Raw genomic sequence first — 19,079 nt, 5'->3', positions numbered from 1 at the left:
TATTAACTACCATTCATAAAAGTAAGGTGTAAGCAAACACTAGACCCATTTTGTGTCTATTAGCCTAAAAACCAAAAGAAGAAATAGACTCCAAGAGAAGTTAAATCTGATAGAAATTGTTAGAAGCAAGAAAACTACAATCATAGTTGGCATTTTTTCTCCAGCTCAGTCATAAGGCTGTGGATGCTGTAGCACACACAACATACAATATTCTATCAGGTTCTCAGTACCTCATAAAACTTGGGTACAACAGGTGGCTTTCACACACGCTTGCCAAAGAAAGATTGAATTTTCTTATTATTTCTCCAGAACAAGAGCTCTTATCCAGTCTTTTGTTTACCTTATTAATCCACTTACTTTGTGGTGGCAAAAAGCGATACGCTGACATGGCCCTCCCAGTTTAAGATCTGATTTTAGTTTTTGACGAACATCCATGAAGGCCTTGTTCATTTATCTTAGAGTAAAAAGCTAGCAGCTCACTGTTACAGCTCACCTGTGTGGAGTGGTAGCAGGACTTCCACCCATAGAAAGTCTACAGCAATATGGTATGATAGAAACAGAACATTCCCTCCAGTAAGTCCTACCATTTACTGTAATAGCTTCTGTTATCTCCCTCTGCATTTTCCTCTTTGAGTGTAATATTATGAATAATTAGCCAGACACCAAGTTTATGGACAACACTGTTACTATAATTCTTTTATCTAACAACTGGCAGTCATTTTCCTAGAGGCTTCCTACTTCAATTTTTTGGGCTCCTAATCTCTTAATAATGATTCATCCAGCAGATTCTGTTAAAATCATCTATTTTACTCACACAAAGCTTATCTAAGGAGCACCAGCTGCCCCTAGCTGCATGGAGTAGCAGCACAATATTGCATCAATTGCATATGATGAATTACATATTAAATTTCCAGTACTCTATAATATATAAACCAACATGGAATTACATTTTCACAACAGCAGACCTTTCTTAGTGGAATTCTATAAAGCATATTTCTTTTTAACCAACAGACTGTAATATGGCCTTTGGAGCCCCTGAAAACTATCAGGCAAGTCACAATCCATTATTTCTGTTTATGAGGGAAAAGTACCCTGGAAGACTTTGATTTTTTTATTTTGTTTAGGGTCTCTTGGCACAGCAAAGTGTGTTGTGCCAAGTGCACTCACTGGTGCCCACAGCTTCAAACTTTCCCCTGGGCCTCCTAACAGCAATTTTTTTAGAAAAAAAATACGTGTTTGTTCTAAGTATGCTTTAGAATGGAATGGGACACCCAGGCCCCCTTCACCTTTCCAGTGCATTTGTGTACACACCTGGTATACGTAAAAATGCCTGAGTTTGTGTGTGTGAAACTTGCCACATAAGACTTCACAAATTCTTAAAAACACTGGGGTATTGGTTTGGGGTTTTTAAGTTGCTCTTTCTGCTTGTCCCTTACTCTCGCATAGCAAACTTGGGTCAAGTAAATTATACACCTTAAGGACTGAAATAAAGGCTTTTTTGTTGCAGGTCCTCCATCCAGTAAGCAAAGTGGTTCGGGACTTTCCACTAATGATTACAAGAGACATCAAATAAAACTCACGCTGTGGGTCAGAAAAAACAACCCAAGAACCAGCAAATAGATTCTGAAATGTAACAAGTATGAAATCTTTGACAATCTCAATCATGTCACGCTGACCAAATCTTCTCTGCTCAGTCAGATACACCATTACAAGGGTGACATTGATCTGCACTGACAACACCCTTAAGACCTGCAAGAATCACTGGGCTCTTTCCTGCTCTTAAAAGACAAGGCACATGAAAAGTGCTGAGTAAGAAACAACAACATAGCATACACCTTTTAAGATTTAAATTTAGATATATATTCAAAAATTTAGAATTTATCAAATGTCTTATTCAGGGAGAAGAAATATTTGTTTTCATCCCAAGAAATATAACAAATCAGATCAAAATGCAACATCTGAGGCAAAAAGTAGAGGACTGTACATATCAGACTCTCCAAAAAACCTGTGCCTGTAGCTGTAGTGGCCATCTTAAGGATCAGCAGAGAGGAAGAAAATGGATGGAAAGAGCATTTGCATGTTCCTTTGCTTTTCCTGGTTGCTGTAAGTATAGGTGTACTGAACAAGACTTGAAATGCAGCCATGTTTGTTCAGACTTAGAGCAGCTCCATTCACCAGCCAAATTTCCCACAGGAACCATCCTCACATAAATTTACTCTGATAAACGTAAAATTCCCCTCCCCTTTCATGTCAAGACTTCAAATAAAATTCTTTCTTCAGGTCGCTCTACACAGTAGTACATGCTCCATCATAACTCAATAAAGGCCATCCTTCACCACTCAGCTGCCTTGAAAAATCTAAGGTACAAATTTTACTTAAATCTCCTTCTATGAAGAGATGAACTAACAGTAGTACAATTTCTGTAGGAGATAATAAGCTCATTTTTTATTTTCACCAATAAAGAAGAAAAAATAAAATAATTTTGAAGTTCTTTAGATAATGATATTCCTACCACAATATTCATTTATGAAACTGTCATCTTGTAGTTCTAAATAGCTGCTCTTTTGGCTCACAAATCATGTCATTTCTTAATTCTACTCTTTTTTATCTTCCATGTTTTCTTTATATGTATATAGAGAGGCAAAGATTTATGTTTAAAAAAATCTTTAAAACAACGAGAGACTCAATTAGATACTTCATGAAGCCATAAAAATTCAGTGAGACTACAGAACTATTTAATGATGAATTATAGGTACCACCACCAAGTTAATCTGCATGTATACAGCCAGGACTCCCAAAGGTAAGAGAAATTCCCTACTCCACATCTGGTATTTATGCCTGTAAGAAATGGTATAGCTAAATAGTAGTTTTCCAGGTTAGTTTTCAAGTTCTCTTCTTTGTAGCATAGAAACATTCAATTTTGGGAAGAAACTGAGAAATTTAGAACAGTTTCCGTGGACATGGTTCCAATTCTTTAAAAAGCTGCTGCTCAGGAAAGTTGCTCTCCACCTTAGTCTAAGATTAAGTTAGGCCACAAAAATTGTAATATTCTCACAGATTTCCAAGGAAAAACAGAGAGAAAATATAAAGGGAACAAGAGATATTGCACACAGAACTTTCGCTCCATTCTCCTACAGTCTTGCAAAACACACTATTGTTTGAGAAAGATGGAAAGCTAGGATGAGAACAGGAAACTTGTTTATGAAAATAAAGCATCATGCTAGAATTAAGTTTTTTAAAAAGCATATCTCAAAGTTTATTCTTGAAGTGCAAAACAGTTCAAAATGTTTTAAAGTTTAGGTAGAACATATCTTTTCCAAGGGTTAACAAGTTTGGTTCAGATTTGTAGCTTCTGAAGACAACAAAAATCCAGAACCTAACTCTGAGATTGTCCCAAGTGAAAAGTTGTTAACTGGTATTACACTTCTTCCCAGTTGGCAGACTTAATGAATAGTAATCAGTGAAAAATACAAAGCACAGATAGGTAACATGAATGGCACACTCTATGATCTCCAGGCAAAGCCAAAGAGCTTTGGACCTGAGCAAATCCTCCTGAAAACACTGGGCTGAGTTTTGCCTTGAGAAGAAAACCCTCACTGAGCTGAGCTTTTTTCAGGTTTTCACATAGCTTTTACTATTAAGACATTACATTTCACCCTGCCACCTAGGGGATATGTAAGGACCTTGTCAGTCTAAGCACTTTATACACACTAAGTAGAAGAGATAATAAAAGGGGTAGGCATCTCCACTTTTTCTTTTTCCAGACAAACTGACTGCTAAATCTGGTTTACTGAACAGCTCTTCACACCAATATATGAGTGAGGAAAGGTTGCAAAGAGATTGTAGAAACAATATATGACAAAGGCCTGCACTGATGAATGATGAAAACAGAAGATATGGTCTAGCTTCTATGCCCTTAGGGGAGGAGAGAGACAGCTTGATGGTGCCCTGGAGACAGTTTGAACATAAATGCAAGGTTCAAATGACTGGGCAGGAGGTGTAGTTTAATCCCAGCTGGCAACTAAGTATCACATAACCACTTGCTCACTCCCACACCAGCCCAATCAGGGAGAAAATCTGAACAATAAAAGTGAGAAAACTCAGGGGATGAGTTTGGAATATCACTTTGGTCAGTGTGAGTCAGCCATCCTGTGTGTCCCTTCCCAACTTCTTGCACACACTCAGCTTCCTCACTGGTGGGGTGGAGTAAAGACCAGAAAAGACCTCAACTCTTGTGGTCAGCAGTAACTAAAACATCCCTGTGTTACCAAAACTGCTTCCAGGACAAATGTAAAACACAGCCCCGTATCAGCTACTATGAAGAAAATCAAATCTACCCCAGCAAAAACCTGTACATCAGCTACAAAAATAAAAATACCATTTCAATGAAAATGTTTCAATGCTGAGAAGTAGATTTTGGTCTATATGAGGATAAAACAGGCATTTTCCAGAAAGTGTAACAAATTTGAGAGACTGCTGCAAGAGCGGCAATCAGTACTTGGTCATTCACCTGGATCCAGACTTCCCATACCTTAACAACTTTTGCTTATTGACCAGAAGCAAAAATACAGATTGGGGTCACCAAAGTCCTTGATGGATACTGATATTATTAAGCATTTTGTGATGAAAAAGCTTCCACCAAAAATTCCCTGGTGTTTTCTATTTTGAATTGATTTCTTGATAGCTTTCACAAGATCCTGGTACCATCATGCTGTATCTCAGACATATTTGGTTTCACTTATGCCAGCAAAAATAAGACATCTTTTAAGAGGACCAGCAGTCTGCTTTGTACACATCATGAAAAGAGGAAATCAGTTTGTAGCTTAAAAGAAGATACAATAAACTCATGATCTATACTTCTTTGTTAAAGATGAAATAAAAGGTGTAAAGGCAACACACTGTCCCTGTTTCCCATACTTCTGCTCCATGATATGGAAGGTAAAAGGCTGCATGACAAAAGCTAATCCTCTTTTGCCATTTCCCAGTCAAGAGTTATACACATTACTAGCACTGAACATAAATTAAAGACATTAGGGTAGTCATATCTTCCTTTCATATAAATTTCATCATAATCTGTTTTGGGCTTAATTTACCAATATTTTAGGCTTTGGTACTACAGGTTTTCTGAATAGTAAAAGTAAAGAGAAGCTTCTGTAAGTGTAAAATACAGCAAACATGGTTTTAAAATTACATTCTCCACAAATTTCCTTTTTGACAATAAGACCCAGTATCTGCTAAACACATTGGTAGTGTTATTCATATCCTGAAATTAAAAAGAACACAACATTAGTGATCACTACAGTCAATGCCACACAATAAAACCTGGTGGACTTGGTCAGGTATGGCCTATGTCAAAGGAGTTTCACCATGATAAATCTGATTAAGCATCTTTATTCTACAAACATTATTTCAATGAGGACACTGAAATGCGTCTGGATAAAATCAGAGTTAGTTTACTGTCTAATAAAAAACCCAAGTAGACAAATATTTTAGTTAATGGACTAACATTAATTGCGAAATAAATTAGTCATGATACATTTGCAATCCACCTGCATGCATAAAACATTAGGAATATTTTGAGCAATCAAAACAACCATGTCTGTTTAATAGCTCACTTGTTCCAGTTATAAGAATCTACCACAAAAATGGAAGAGCAAGAAAATCCTGTTCTTTTGTACTGTAATATGTAGTGCTCTGCTAGGTCCCTCATTTTTTGCAGATGTGCATAGCCACAAAATACCTTGAAATATCTGCAGCCATTTATTTTGTTTTGTTTCATACATAATATTCCTGAAGCAAATGTAAGAAATAAATGGGGTTTTATTGTCCTTAACAAAAGTCCAGCAAATTATTAGGTTTATAAACTGGTCTTACAACCACAGCCTATCTACAGTAATCAGGTAAAGGAAGAAATGCTGTCATTTTAGACCCTTTTTTTTACTCCCTAAGTAATTTCTGAGAATTTGAAAGCATTTCTAATAGTGACCACATAAACAGTGCCATCATTAAGCAGTATTACGAATAACACATACACAAGACACCCATCTAGGGAAACGTCTCTCAAATTTACCATCAGCTGTGTTACATCAAAGAATATAAATCTGCATTTTTAATACCCATTCTCACTGTTTCAGACTTATTTTCAGTAAAAAGGGGCACCACTAACCTCTTTGAATGTTCCCTCCCTTTCTGATGATGATATTAGCATGGCTTTAAGGCATCAGCATTCAGCTGAGGTGGCTAAAGACTACTCAGGAGTGCCTTTGTATGCTGTAATTACAACTTCTCTCTGCAATGCAGACTCAGATACAATATAGCCAATATGAACATGGTGTCTCCCCACCTTATCTCTAGCTTTTCTCTCCCTAGGAAGGATTTGGATTTAGTCTTCTAATCGCAACTCAAAATTACCCTTTCTGCAATTTTTTGCACAAAGGTTGAAGATAACATTATTTTACACCTTCTGCAGGCGATCCTGTATGTTCAACAGTTCATCTGTCCAGTCATCCAGAAATATTTCAGCCTTATTCTACCTTATCTAGACCTCAGTCCCCTTTGCTGTACCAGAGACATGTTTTTGTTACATGAGCTGCTCCAGAACACACAGAGGCATTTCAGAATCTGTAGATGTGGGGCAAATAGCATGCAGCATGAGTTTCCTCAGATAATATTCAACATGGGAACACACCTGTATGATTAATCAATGCCAAATTGGAGAGAAAAGAGAAGGATGTTTGTTCTCATAACAAAGCCAAAAGCCATCACCACGAACACTTTTGTTGAATTCATCACATAAAAACCTGGTGGCACACATTATGAAGGCAGGCATGTCTGAGAAGAAACATCATAATCATAATTCTACTTGTCATAATCATAATTCCATCCCCATTATAACACACTTCTGGAGGCCTTTGTACATCCAAACAGTATACACTTCAAATACAGATGTATATATTAAATACACATATTATATATAATACATATATGCCAAATATATGTATATTTGGGTTATGTATACCTTCACAAAAACTTCATGCACACAAAGGCAAAGTTTTACAGGTATATTTCTCCAGCTTGCTTTCGTCTCAGAAGGGAATTTTATAGCTGACAGTTAACCTGTTTGAAGGAAGAAACTTTCTGCAGCAAGCATCACCAATTATTCTTACAAGACTTTGATCACCAGTCTTGGGAATACAAAGAAAGATGCAAATTTTCTGATTGCCACACCTCTATTTTCAGACTGAATGAGGAATGGCTTCCTCCTGTTCATAAATGAACAAGCAATTGGCAGCAGATTTCAAGACTAATTCTTCTGGCAGTTCTACAGGAGCAGACACAGAATGTCTCTCCTCTCACTTTTCTCTAACCCAGAAAAACAAGCTGCAAAAAAAGTTTTTTCAGACTGCCTTTACAAATTCAATAGCTTTGTGCAGCTTTTATCTCTACACTGTGGAAACACTAATCATGAACTAAACTGAAGAAATACGATGATCTAGTTCTAAGCAATTAAATTGTTCTAGGCTGCACCTGTAATAGACTCAAAATATTGTTTAATTGCTCTTTTATCTTTTTTCCTTTCTCTGCCATTTACTCAAGGTATTCTCCATTTTCCAGGACTAATAAAGATACCCTTCTATGTGCTGCAGCAATCCTCTGAGAGGAGAGAGAGAGGGGAGGTGTGTGCATAAGCACTGTCTGACTGAAGGAATTTCTCCCTATGGAAAACCCAAAAATGCACCACAGACAACACCCAGAGGACAGTGCTCTCGAAGGTTCTTGGCAGTAAACTCAGTCAACTTCAATCCCTACAACACCAGCATTGTTTTTTTCCAAATCTTTATGTAACCAAGCATTAGCAATATGAAATTCTTGGAAAACAAATGGTGATATTTCAAGAATATTTTAAGTTGCAATGCCAAGAATTTATTTCCTGATAGAATTAAAAATACCTGCACATTCTTAAGGATAAACCTTTATCTTAAGGATGCACCTTTTTTCCTATGAAGATTTCCTCTTTGCTGAATTATTGGTTAAAATAATTTTATTGGATAAAGACAGACAAGTGGTTCAACAAGCAGCAGTTATGGGGGACACTGATCTGACTAACATTTTACATACAGACTTCGCATACAGATTTATTAGTCTGATTTGGGAGCTTATCAAGGAACACTCAGTTCTTCCTCAGGGAGCAGCAGCCCAGGACTATCTGACTCCTGGTTTTCTTTCTAGAACAATGCTGCCCCCATCTGGGAGTATAACCTGGAATCTGCTGCTGCTTTCAGCACTTACTCTATCCATACAGAAATGCATTAATCATATGGATAAATTTACCAATAATATATATTCCAGTATAACATAATTAAGAAATTCTTCATGGCTCAAAAGACTGCAATTCAAAATTTACAGACAGGTGTTTAAAACCAGTGATCTGAAAATCAGGATTTGTTTCTACTGGACACACATACACTGATTAAATATGAGGCAAGCATGTTATGGATTAGTAGTGCTAAATATTTTTAATTCCAAGATTATTGAAAGCAGATTCTTCTATACAACAATAGCAGAACCAAGTTTTAAAAGCACAGAATGCAACTCCATTTGATAATATATATAATTGTGCTCTATAATCAATATAAAACCATATTTGTTGATATTTTGTGATGTGTATTAGCATAATACACCAAATTCAATTAACGCAAAAATTCAGTTATAATGTTCTACAGAGTTAAGCATTATTTCCTGGTTTTAGTTTCAGTGTATGAGCATGACTCATTAGTAGGTGGCATGAATTTTTACCAAAGATTTTCCTCAAGCATGAATTTATTACTTAACATACTTCAACATATGGATCCTAATGTTGCATATCAACATCATGCTTATTTATGCCTTTTTTTATTTCCCTTATCTCAGCTCAAGAGCAATATATGTTATCCACAGAGGTACAACGAACCTTTAGAGAACATGGTAGAAGAAACTCTGATCAGAGTTTTTAACAGTCTTTGGTCCAAAATTGAAGATCTGTTTTGTTCCAATTCCAAATTTTAGCAGACAGACAAATAATATTCCAGAGGAATGTAGAATGGGAGAAAAACCTTGTGGCTGACAGATATGAGCAAATTATGTGATTTGACCAGGGTCTGTGTCTTTTCCGTGACTATACCTGATCAAAGTAGGATAATCACTCTGTGCATTAACTTGCAAGAGGAGCTCACCTACATGTGGTTTGAAATATGTATTTTTATGCACTGAACAAATATTTAACTAGCTGTGTTGAGAACAGTGCACAATGCATAAAGGGCAGTAAAGAAAATAAGGAAAAGACACAAACCCTAACTGTCACTTGTGAAGTGTGTACAGGGTAAAAGATCAAATTCATTACTGCCATGGTCCAGACTATTCCAAATAACTGCAGATTCACAAAATATTCCTTTACACTGACATAGGCAGACTTAGAGACTGAGATCTAGATTTTTCCTAAAACTACTGTCTACCTTTGAACTATGTCTGACATCTCCCTTCCAATACAGTAAGCTCTGACAGAGCTTAGCCTGAGAATGGTCTATCCAAGTGTGTAAGGATAGACATGGATAAGTGGTAATTTTTTTTTTTTTTATAAACCTAGACAGCAGAATACTACATCTTGAATATTTTATACTGTGACTAAAACTTTGTTAGAAGATATTTTTTTTTGTCTCATAAGGAAACCTAGGTTTTTATTTCAGTATAAGTTCAATTACTGTTACATTCTAAAATCTACATAAAGTTTATGGCCTTTTTACTGATACTATGACAAATATTTGGTGCCGCATTATAAAACAGCAAACAAATTATAATTTTACCTTCTGTTCTGTGCTGCTATAATTACTTCCCTTAGGAGGTCAACCTAGCCTTTGTCACTTTGAGAGCACTGTTATTTTCAGACAGAGACAGCAGAGCAGCTAAAGGAGATGGATGCATATGTAAAAAACTTTTAATCACAGGCATGAACATAAGTATAGCATTAGCGTGATTCTTCTTTCAAATAAGGTGTCTGTGGCTTCAAATCGGACATTTTTAAATCTTAAAAATACACAGTGAGAAAATCTAAGTTTGACTCTCTTTTAGACCCCTTCAAAAAAAATAAAAACCAAAAAATACCCTCTAATATACTAGAATTACAAGCAACAAAGAGCCGGTACCAATGCAGTAACAGCTCCAAAAAGCAGTCTTCCATTTCATACAGAGTATACTTACCCTTTGCTATTATCACTGTGAGGTCAAAATTACTGTGAATATGGGTAAAAATCAATGTCTTTCTCACTTCTTGCCAGTCCTCTGCTGAACATTCAATACAATTTACTTTAATATGAGCATTAGTACCAACCTCTACTGCTTAACTCAGCTTGAAAGGGGGTTTTGAGGAGAGGGGACACACTTCAGTAGTATTAGATGTCTCTTGATGGAGGTTTGGTACCATAAAATCCCGCTCTGTTAGCATAGTAATTATTCCCACCTTTACCCTCACCTCCCTTTGAGATACTGGAGATCACAGAAAACCACCAGTGCAGGGCTGCTAGAGTCAAGAGAAAACTATCAAAACAAATCCACTTTCCATAAATACATAAAGTGTCAATCTTCCTAATTTAATTGCAATGACTTTATTTAATCTTAGGTTCATTTTAAAAACAAGATGTAAAAAATTAAAAAGCATCAATATAAATTATTTGGGAAATAAAAAGTTCCATTTGCAGGGAGTTTATGAAAGATAGCTGTGTAGATAAGGTATGGTTTTTCCCCTTAAGAAAGATTTGCCTTCTTACTTTTTTGGATTCTATACATCACAGATTTCTGTATGTAAGCATGAATTGTGAATTATAAAAAAGAACAAAAGCTTGGGAAAAAAGATCTACTCAATAAATTAGACAGCTAAACATCATATGGCATGCTCAAAAAGTACATATTTACCTAACTAGAAACTGTTATATTATTTACCCACAAGACTAAGATCTGCCATTTCTTGGCTTCTGATACTTTAACTGGGCAACCTAACATTATTTTAAAGTCAGCCATGCTGTTAACACATTATTAAGCAAAGATCTGACTTAACAGGTATTTCATCTTTTCACTGAAAATTTGGCTCACTGATTCCTTGTTTTAATACAATTACTTCGTACAGGAGGGTCTAGTAGATAAGAGATGGATTTGTTTCAAGTCCATGCCAATACTGCCACTCATCTCTGTGGACAGAATTTCATCTTGGGTATGACAAATATTTTTAACAATTGTTAATAAATCAAAAAGACTCTGAACAAGAAACTGAGTACTGCAATTAAATACAATTAAATCAACTAAATTGATTTCAATCAATAAATTAAATATAATTAAATGAACTAATCTTCATGAAAGCCAAAAATACCACCACTTGGGATCTCAGAATACTGATGTTTTATAACCTTTTGAGGGATAGTCTTTGGCATTCTGGTTTCTACTCTAGTTCAGTTTCCCAGAAGACAAGCATTTATAGCTAATTACTAACCTCAATCATATTTGCATATCATTTTTCTTAAAACATCCTTTCAAACACTTCTTCCGAGGTGAAATTCACTTTTTATTTTCAGCTTGAGCAAACTGTAAAGTGCACTTATAAAAGGCAGATTTTTATGGCAATGACTTGGTCACTTCTGATTTCACAGGTCTCTGAATGAGAACTGTGATGAAAAGATCTGGCTAGACCATTGCAAGTAAGGGCATTCTCCACTATCTGTCGTTTTCTCTATCCCAGAGTATGTGAACCAGCATCTTATATTTCTTTCCCTGGAGATAGGCATTCTGTTATATCCGTGGTTGCACAACAAGACCACACACATCCAGGGAATCAAAGAAAATAAATGCAGTCCTTGAGCTTTCTCCTCTTTAAATTCATCTTCTGACAGTTTCCTTGCACTGAGCAGTGGAATATGCCATTGCTATTACTTCATAAGACCTCTCAATGAACAACAAAACTCATATGCATTTTTTTCCAACAGCCTAAACTGCACTAATATGTGCTTAAAGTATGCCTTTCAATGTGTAAAAAAAATATTCTATGTAATCTAACAGCCTTATGATGCTTCTATAAAGAAAAAGTCAATTTATCATTGTTCAGATTTTGTGAGAAAATGTGTTTTTCCTACTATGCCACCCCAATGAGATGGTAAGTGACAGACTAAGATTCTGTTTGGAAAAATAAGTTTAAAAGCTAGATGAGATTATGGTAGAGATAGGAAAAGTTCTAGATCCTATTATCTATGCAGATTTTTAACATGTCTAAATGTAGATCATTGGGGGGGGGGGGGGGTAAAAGGTGATCACAACATGCTCCTCATCAGAATCTGGAAGTCTGGCACAGAAAAGCCATCAAATAGAAGATAAAACTTCTGCTAAGTTATCTGAGTCTGAAATTGTGGGATTCTGCATTTCTGTATACTATGTCTGTACAAAAAAATCATTTGGTGAGCCAGATTAGAGATATACTACTAAATTATCTTATCAGAGGATCAAGGAAACAGTGGTATGGAATTTAGAATTCCTTGGCTTTTCCTTATGGGCCAGAAGAAATCTTATCCTCAAGATAAGAAAAGCTTTGAAATGTTTAAGTATCCCAGACTAGACAGTTCCAAACTTCTCTTAAGAGTTAGCTTGATATTCGCTCTTTGAGTGGGGCCACTCACAGGCCAAGTAAATCTCAGGCAAATTGAACTGCCATAAGAATTAAAAACAACGAAGAGAGGTGAAAATATTTCACATCTGTCTCTTATAACTTTTTTTTTATAGGAGCAGAAGCAGTTAGCCACTCTAGAGCTAGCAGATGAAGTAATATTTATTGGGTTTTTTTAAGAGAAAACCAAAGTATGGAAGAAAAGTTGAAGTAATATAATTTTTATCATTTATATCATTTTTATACCATTGATTAAATTTTCAAAGCACTTCATTTGATATTTAAGAGGAAATACAAATGAGAAAAGAACACATCCAATTAGCACTATAATATTAAATACCAACCTTACAGAGTATGTCTGCAGTATTTTAGGTGAAAGCAACCAAGAAAAAACCTGGAATAATCTTGTGGCTATGATTTTTATATATTTTTATTGGGCACATAAACCAAGATTACTTTTGAAAAGGAAACATGAGAAGCAGGGAAGGAACTCCATCTGTCAGGCTCTAATGAGCTCTATTCATTCCCTTCTTTGAAAGAAAGGAGTCTTGATATAACAACATGTAAATCAAAGTCATCATGCAGACAGTGACAGTTCCATCCGTATGAAAAGATGCACCTCTGCAGATTTAACCTCTGATGTTTTGCTCAGCCCTTCACACTCCTGTCATGTGGCTCCCCATCCATAATGCCCCCTTGGGTAACAGAAGTTCCAGATATTCCTCTAACATCTCCAGTGATGAAAAGTCACCAGGTGCCCTCAGGTGCAGCTAAGCAGGTCACATCAACCCTCCCTGGAGCACAGGATCTGATGAGGTTTCTCCTGTTGTAACAGGAGTGACCTCACAATCCAGAACCTGATAACTCTTACATGGAGCAGCTTTTCAGCTGACAGCACCACACACTGGAACAGCCCCTGGATGCCTCTATTTTATGGACACTTAGCACCTTTAGTATTAGGCACACAATCTGTGGCTCAAACAACATGTTAAGGTGTGGCTCCCTGGCATGCTATTTCTAGAATATGGAAATAACTATATGAAAGACCATAGAGTAATGACTGGATGCAAAAATGCTTCAGTTTCAGACCAAGTCCTCCACCATTCTTTAAACATGGCAATGTAATAATTCTTTCTTACACTGATCCATGCTAAATATTAGTTTTATCCTTTGCTTAATGGCTTCATTTATGTCCTTGCTGAAAATCTGACCTGTCCTAGAGTATTTCCTGTATTTTCATTTAGTTCAGCCTTTTTCTCCCCTTTATCTACAGCAGTTAATGTTATTCTATGATAGCATATATTTCTCAAATATTTTTGGCTTCTTTTTAGCCCTAGAATACATAGTTTTGTTTCCTGAGGCAAACCCATTTAGCTCACAGACATATTCAGAAAGCATGCTCCCCCTCTGCACAACCGAAGACACAGAGTCCACCCTGGATCCAGTGAGACTGAGTGACACATCCTTTACCTTAGCTGCCATTACAGTCTATCGGTTTCTGCATGACTGGGCAAAGTTAGAAGCATCAAAGTTTCATTTGTGTTCAAGGTGATAGTTTGGGAACTAGATAGGAAGGTCTATAGAAAACTTCTCCAGTCACTATTCTTTGCTGCACAAAATACATTTTGTTCCTCCTCAGGAACTATTCTTACTTTCAGGTTTAGTACACCTCTCTCATTTCTCACAGTTATCTTTCCAAAACCTGGACACAGATTAGGATAGGTTGTTCTTTTATGATTTGTGAAATCTTATGCATTACTTTTTACAAGATTATTTTAATTAAATTATAAAGTTCTTCCTAGATTCAAAGATATCACTGTTCTATTTTCCTTCCCAGTTTACAGCCTGATTTACTCTGCAGCATGCAAATTCTCACTGCTTTTTCCACATCTTGCCAAAATGTTCTGGCAGTCTTTTCTTACCGTGGTGCTCCATTATAACATAGTTTCAATTAGGAGTTCCACCACCTTAAAAAACTGAGCAAGTCTCAAATCTTGCACAATATCTTCAAAGTTTATCCAACTTACTTCTTTTTGAAATCCTGCTCAGCAGATTATTTCCATAAACAGCATCATTACCATTTCTTGACCTCAGTTTGATAAATGGTTAACTTCACTGGCTTGAGACTACTTTATTCTTGATCCCTCTCCAATTGTCTTCAGTGATTCTTGATTAAGATATGTGGCATTGTGTGTTTTTAGAATCGGTTATTCCTTTGGTAACTCAATAATGGTTCGGTCCTCGGTTCCCCCCATGTACTTCCCTCACAATGGTTTCTCCCTATTGGAGCTGTCCCCCCCCGCCTGTCATGGTAACCACCCCCCTTATCTCGAGAATTCTCTGTGTCAGTCATTCCTTAATTTGATGTATGATTTGCCCCTGGGGTTTTTCCCCTCCCCTGTGCGATCCTCAGTGGCTTAGCTGTAGCCCACGCTCCTCCCTGGGTCCTTGCTATTGGTAAGCTTTGTGTCTCCCCCCTATCACACCCACTCCCTTTATCAGCACCCCGCAGGTCGGACCGCTTTTTGTCGCCCGTCCCTAGCACCATTGGGGGAGATGATTAAAAGATCCTTGGTACCTATACGGGTGTCCCTCCTCCTTCCTTTGCTCGGTACCTCGTAGCCACAATCCCGCCTGCGCCCCCCCCGCCGCAGACAGTAACCACTGCCCAGGGTTCCGGAGGGGATCCGGGAGTGGCACTGCGTGTGGCCATCTTCGGCCGGGCCGGGGACACCCAGCCGGGCTCCCGTACAGCCCTGCGGCCGCAGGAGAGAGGCTATAAAGATACTCAAAAGTTTGTTATCCATTCTGTTTCCCACCTACGACTGTTTCTACTTCCAACCCTGATAATGGCTAAAGAAAACTCAGAGTCAAAACTTACACTGAAAATACTATTACTCTACGTACAATGAAGCTAACAATAAAAAATAAAAAAATAAAAAAATAAAAACCACAATCAGAGAAGAAATCAGTGTCTCTAGCCCCACAGCTGCTACAGCTGCTAGTGTTTCCATCCAGAGTGTTCCTTGCCAGTCAATACATACATAAATGCCACTTTTAAATAAGCTTTCTTCAAAGAAAAATGAGCCAGCCAGGAAAGCTAAAAAAAATCTGGTACATCTTTCAGGCCCTGTTCCAATGTTACTCACCAGTGCTGCTTATGCAGCATGAAGGATGGAATGTGTCATCTGCCTTCAGACAGATCTTAGCCAGTTGAGGAGAGGCTTTCTGCTGGTATAAACCCCACCACCCTACTTTGCTGGGGCCTGTGAAACCACACCACCCCACCTTCTGCAATTATACCATTCCATGATCTTACAGAAGCTCAACAACCAGTCCTGAACAATAAGAAATGTAAATGTCCTGTGTTTCTTTTCAAGATTATTACCTCCAAGCTGTGCATAGAAAAAAGCAGAAATGCTTTTTCTTTTCTTTTTTTTTTTTTCCTGACTTTTCACTCTAAGAGGCCATGCTGAGCACTAAGTCCATTTTAAATGATGCTTTTCAATAGACAGTGTCAGTTTTTCAAAAGAGAGCTGCACATCAAATATAGGTCAATAGAAGGTAAGACTGCATTGGAAGATCACCACTAAGGAATGAAAGCAGCCTAGATTTTATTCAATGGTAATTCTAGGTAAATGTAAATATGATGTGAAATTACAGAAAATAAGGAAAGGAGCATTAAAAGTTTGTGGACTTCAAGCAATAGAATTGCTTATACAGGAATGTTTCACTAGCAAAATACCTATTGTATTAAAATGTGCAGCTAGCTACTTTTTTTAATCCTTTTAAATAGTTTATGTCATTCAAACATCTTTTGTGCTGATCTCAAAGAGCTTAGTTCATCCTATTGAATAGCAGCATAGAAAAGAGGCTGACTGCTCTAGGAAATATGAAAAATATTATCACTTTCCCCAGAAAAAAAATTGCAAAACAAGAAGGATTTTCATCAGCTTCCACCTACAAACAAGTGATACAAGTTAACCTGCATATTCTACTTCAATTGTTTCAGCTAAGGAATCAAGTAACTAAGCACATAATCATTAAAAACTGTGTTAAAAAGTGTACTTAAAGGAATTGCATGTCCTATAACACCTCAACAGCAGGATGACTGTGACATGTTTCTGGACACCTACGTATTTTATTGCTGCGCTGGAGACAAGCAGGTAAATAAATCTTCTTTGTGGACAATGGCTTAAAGATGCTGGCTAACATTTGGTCTACAGCATCACTGACGAACTCCACAGATCATTTTGCATCACATTTTTTATGTATTATGAGTAGGTAACCGTACTTTTCCCATTGTTTCCATTTTTCAATTCACTGCTATAGCCTGAGCAAATACAACCTCACAATGTGTATCTACAATAGCAGAAAACTAAAAACCACACAGGTGTCCTTCTGAACAACACACAGAAACACATTGTACTGGTTTAAGTACATTCTATTAAGTTCAAGTTCTCTTCCTTGTTATATTGTACTCACCCATGCTGATGTGCTCACCTTGAGGTATAACATGGCTAAACCAGAAGCATCAGGAAATAGCCTTGGCAGCGCTTTAAAGGGGGCACCTAGCCCATAGCCCTGTCCAAAACCAGAAGCAAAAATACCTGAACCATTCTGAGTTGCAAGTCTAATCTCAGTCCATCCCTTTGATTCACAGCTTACAACCAGAAACTCACCTCCTGATTTAACTTGTACTCTTCCCACTGCAATATAAGACACAAGAAGGAAAAAGAGAGTAGGATGTTGAATGGCAGCCCCATTAGATGAGCTTTAAATGTGCTTAGCTGAGATGTCATTTAGACAGTCTTAGTTTCCCAACATTCAAATCATACACTCACCATACATCACTCTTACTACAGATTTGAAGGCTTCTTTTATACTTGCCAGCCTGCACTTGCCTGGAAGAACGAAAAATAAAAGAGTTATTAAGATCATTCATTCCTGAGAATCTACTAAAGAAAAAAATTATGATTTTTCAATATTAAAACGGTACTATAAGTGTATGGTCCAGACAGATCTTCCTCTTACTCACTATGAACTTCAGTGCATTGTTCAAACTGAAAATAGGTCACAAAAAGTTCTTCACCTAGAAATTTTTACTGCAACAGCTCAGAATCAAACAAATCTGCTTAGATTCCAAATGTTGCTGAACAGATACTGGGAGAGACGCCTTGTACCAGTGTTTCTGTAAAGTAGTCTGTTTACAACTAGCATGTTTTTCCATTTGAGAACAGCCAAACAACCAAATCCAGAAGGTGATTGTTGCTTTCCTATGGAAAGAACTAATTTAAATCATCATGAACAGTGCAAACTGGCAGCCCAAAAAGAACTTAAGAATTTTAGCCAAAAAAAGAACAACAAAAGAAGTTGATGTGCAGGCAGAAATTGGATTTTGCCTGGGAAAAAAAATGTAGCTAATGCTGGTTCTCAAAGATTTATACTACAATCAGTGAAATTCTTGCAGGAACCAGAGATTTGTGTATACAGTTGTTGTACAATTGTTGGCAATTGTTGTTTTAAGGAAGAATTAGATTTACCACTATTCCAAGCTTAGTTCTTGTTCAAGCTGTATGGCAACTGAGCTTTCAGTGTGGAAACACAAAACCACCTACAACTTTGTATGTAGTAACTTTAATCCACAGAAAGCCAAAAATCTATTTTTAATTAGTGAAATAGCTTGAGAAATCATGTTCTTATACAACATTTGTGATCTTGTGGAAGCTAAGAGCAAAAATACCATTGACTTTAAAGTAAATAAGGTTGAACTTAGAATCCTCAAGCCCTTTCTCAACATATTTAAGGCTGGGTCTCAATGAGGCAAAAACTCCATCTAATTTTATAGTCATGGTCTCAGTTGAATGGATATGGTATGACTGAAAAACACTGTTTAGGAGCAGGCTAGAAAACCTAAAGCCACATTAGCTGACCAAACTAAAGAGAAGACTGTTTAATCATACTCAGTTCATTCAGTTTTGCTCACGAGATTGAAGGACAGGCTTCAATCTGCTTACAAAGACCTACCCCAACTGTTTAACTGTTTAAGTGGCATGTCATGCTAATTCATTGGAAAAGAGTGACAAAGGCAGCACAGAAAGCTATGACTTTTATATTGCATCCAGAAAGCTATTCTAGCCTGTTATACACCCATAGATTTTTTTTCATCAGCATTTCAAAGTGCACAGCAAAAGGCAGGCTGTGATGAATAAAAGAGTCAATGGACTATTTATAATCTTGGTTAAAGACTGAATTTCCTGCGCTTCTAAAACTATAAATATTACTTCACTTATGTTACTAGGCTACCTTTATATCTCCATTTCGGAACAGGAATTTAAAGAGTAGCAGTATGACAAAAAGTAATATTTTAAGATACAAATTAGAAGAAGGGTAGTAGAATAAC

Source organism: Haemorhous mexicanus, chromosome 4 (genome assembly GCF_027477595.1).
Source record: "Haemorhous mexicanus isolate bHaeMex1 chromosome 4, bHaeMex1.pri, whole genome shotgun sequence".
Classification (NCBI taxonomy): domain Eukaryota; kingdom Metazoa; phylum Chordata; class Aves; order Passeriformes; family Fringillidae; genus Haemorhous; species Haemorhous mexicanus.
The sequence above is the reverse complement of the archived record's forward strand: the minus strand, read 5'-3'. Positions refer to the sequence as shown.